Genomic DNA, 2,857 nt, shown 5'->3' with positions numbered 1-2,857 from the left:
AGATTACCGCCCTAGTTCTAACCATAAACGATGCCAGCCAGCGATCCGCCGCAGTTCCTCCGATGACTCGGCGGGCAGCCTCCGGGAAACCAAAGCTTTTGGGTTCCGGGGGAAGTATGGTTGCAAAGCTGAAACTTAAAGGAATTGACGGAAGGGCACCACCAGGAGTGGAGCCTGCGGCTTAATTTGACTCAACACGGGAAACCTCACCAGGCCCGGACACCGGAAGGATTGACAGATTGATAGCTCTTTCTTGATTCGGTGGGTGGTGGTGCATGGCCGTTCTTAGTTGGTGGAGCGATTTGTCTGGTTAATTCCGATAACGAACGAGACTCTAGCCTGCTAACTAGTCGCGTGACATCCTTCGTGCTGTCAGCGATTACTTTTCTTCTTAGAGGGACAGGCGGCTTCTAGCCGCACGAGATTGAGCAATAACAGGTCTGTGATGCCCTTAGATGTTCTGGGCCGCACGCGCGCTACACTGAAGGAATCAGCGTGTCTTCCTAGGCCGAAAGGTCGGGGTAACCCGCTGAACCTCCTTCGTGCTAGGGATTGGGGCTTGCAATTGTTCCCCATGAACGAGGAATTCCCAGTAAGCGCGAGTCATAAGCTCGCGTTGATTACGTCCCTGCCCTTTGTACACACCGCCCCGTCGCTACTACCGATTGAATGATTTAGTGAGGTCTTCGGACTGGTACGCGGCATCGACTCTGTCGTTGCCGATGCTACCGGAAAGATGACCAAACTTGATCATTTAGAGGAAGTAAAAGTCGTAACAAGGTTTCCGTAGGTGAACCTGCGGAAGGATCATTACCGACTAGACTGCATGTCTTTCGATGTGCGTGTCGTGTCGCGCAAACACGCTACCTGTACGGCAGCAGCCCGTGCGCCGCGTGCGGAACCACGCGTGCCTCTCAAAACTAACGGAAAAATGTTGTGTGGTACGAGCGCTGAAGCTCTGGAGCGGCTGGCCTGCGGCACCTGGCGCCTGGCGCCGGTTTTGAATGACTTTCGCCCGAGTGCCTGTCCGCTCCGGTGTGGAGCCGTACGACGCCCATCGGCCGTGAGGCCGTTGGACACAGGAACGCTGGAACAGGGGCCGTCAAACGCCTCAGTCCCGCCTATGCAACTGTCTTGAAAGAGACAGTGGAAAACTAAATGAAAAAGATCACCCAGGACGGTGGATCACTCGGGCTCGTGGGTCGATGAAGAACGCAGCAAATTGCGCGTCGACATGTGAACTGCAGGACACATGAACATCGACGTTTCGAACGCACATTGCGGTCCATGGATTCCGTTCCCGGGCCACGTCTGGCTGAGGGTCGGCTACGTATACTGAAGCGCGCGGCGTTTGTCCCGCTTCGGAGACCTGGGAGTGTCGTGGCCGCCTGTGGGGCCGGCCGCGTCTCCTTAAACGTGCGATGCGCGCCCGTCGCCTGGCGGTTCGCATACCGGTACTTTCTCGGTAGCGTGCACAGCCGGCTGGCGGTGTGGCGTGCGACACCTCGTACAACGACCTCAGAGCAGGCGAGACTACCCGCTGAATTTAAGCATATTACTAAGCGGAGGAAAAGAAACTAACAAGGATTCCCCCAGTAGCGGCGAGCGAACAGGGAAGAGTCCAGCACCGAACCCGCAGGCTGCCGCCTGTCGTGGCATGTGGTGTTTGGGAGGGTCCACTACCCCCGACGCCTCGCGCCGAGCCCAAGTCCAACTTGAATGAGGCCACGGCCCCGTAGAGGGTGCCAGGCCCGTAGCGGCCGGTGCGAGCGTCGGCGGGACCTCTCCTTCGAGTCGGGTTGCTTGAGAGTGCAGCTCCAAGTGGGTGGTAAAACTCCATCTGAGACTAAATATGACCACGAGACCGATAGCGAACAAGTACCGTGAGGGAAAGTTGAAAAGAACTTTGAAGAGAGAGTTCAAAAGTACGTGAAACCGTTCTGGGGTAAACGTGAGAAGTCCGAAAGGGTCGAACGGGTGAGATTCACGCCCATCCGGCCACTGGCTCCCGCCCTCGGCAGATGGGGCCGGCCGCCCGCGCGGAGCAATCCGCGGCGGGGGTCGTGTCCGGTTGCCTTTCCACTCGCCGCGGGGTGGGGCCGTTCCGGTGTGCGGTGGGCCGCACTTCTCCCCTAGTAGGACGTCGCGACCCGCTGGGTGCCGGCCTACGGCCCGGGTGCGCAGCCTGTCCTTCCGCGGGCCTCGGTTCGCGTCTGTTGGGCAGAGCCCCGGTGTCCTGGCTGGCTGCTCGGCGGTATATCTGGAGGAGTCGATTCGCCCCTTTGGGCGCTCGGGGCTCCCGGCAAGCGCGCCGCGGTTCTTCCCGGATGACGGACCTACCTGGCCCGGCCCCGGACCCGCGCCGCTGTTGGCTCGGGATGCTCTCGGGCGGAATAATCGCTCCCGTCAGCGGCGCTTCAGCTTTGGACAATTTCACGACCCGTCTTGAAACACGGACCAAGGAGTCTAACATGTGCGCGAGTCATTGGGCTGTACGAAACCTAAAGGCGTAATGAAAGTGAAGGTCTCGCCTTGCGCGGGCCGAGGGAGGATGGGGCTTCCCCGCCCTTCACGGGGCGGCGGCCTCCGCACTCCCGGGGCGTCTCGTCCTCATTGCGAGGTGAGGCGCACCTAGAGCGTACACGTTGGGACCCGAAAGATGGTGAACTATGCCTGGCCAGGACGAAGTCAGGGGGAAACCCTGATGGAGGTCCGTAGCGATTCTGACGTGCAAATCGATCGTCGGAGCTGGGTATAGGGGGCGAAAGACTAATCGAACCATCTAGTAGCTGGTTCCCTCCGAAGTTTCCCTCAGGATAGCTGGTGCTCGTACGAGTCTCATCCGGTAAAGCGAATG

The 2,857-nt window shown here is 59.3% G+C and overlaps 2 non-coding genes across 2 annotated transcripts in view; both read left to right on the top strand.

Annotated features, from left to right (window-relative positions):
- The first annotated feature begins 1,169 nt into the window (after positions 1-1,169).
- On the top strand, positions 1,170-1,325 carry LOC126110442 (5.8S ribosomal RNA). Its single transcript, XR_007523793.1, has one exon. It is a non-coding gene; the product is annotated as a 5.8S ribosomal RNA (ribosomal RNA).
- Positions 1,326-1,513: 188 nt separating this feature from the next.
- The window catches only part of LOC126110439 (large subunit ribosomal RNA), a 4,234-nt gene continuing 2,890 nt past the window's right edge, over positions 1,514-2,857 (top strand). Inside the window, exon 1 of the ribosomal RNA XR_007523790.1 lies at positions 1,514-2,857. This exon is cut by the window's right edge and continues 2,890 nt beyond it. This is a non-coding gene — a ribosomal RNA (large subunit ribosomal RNA).

This window comes from Schistocerca cancellata, unplaced genomic scaffold, assembly GCF_023864275.1.
Source record: "Schistocerca cancellata isolate TAMUIC-IGC-003103 unplaced genomic scaffold, iqSchCanc2.1 HiC_scaffold_16, whole genome shotgun sequence".
In the NCBI taxonomy this organism is placed as follows: domain Eukaryota; kingdom Metazoa; phylum Arthropoda; class Insecta; order Orthoptera; family Acrididae; genus Schistocerca; species Schistocerca cancellata.
Note: the sequence above shows the minus strand (reverse complement) of the source record. Positions and strands in the feature narration are given on the sequence as shown.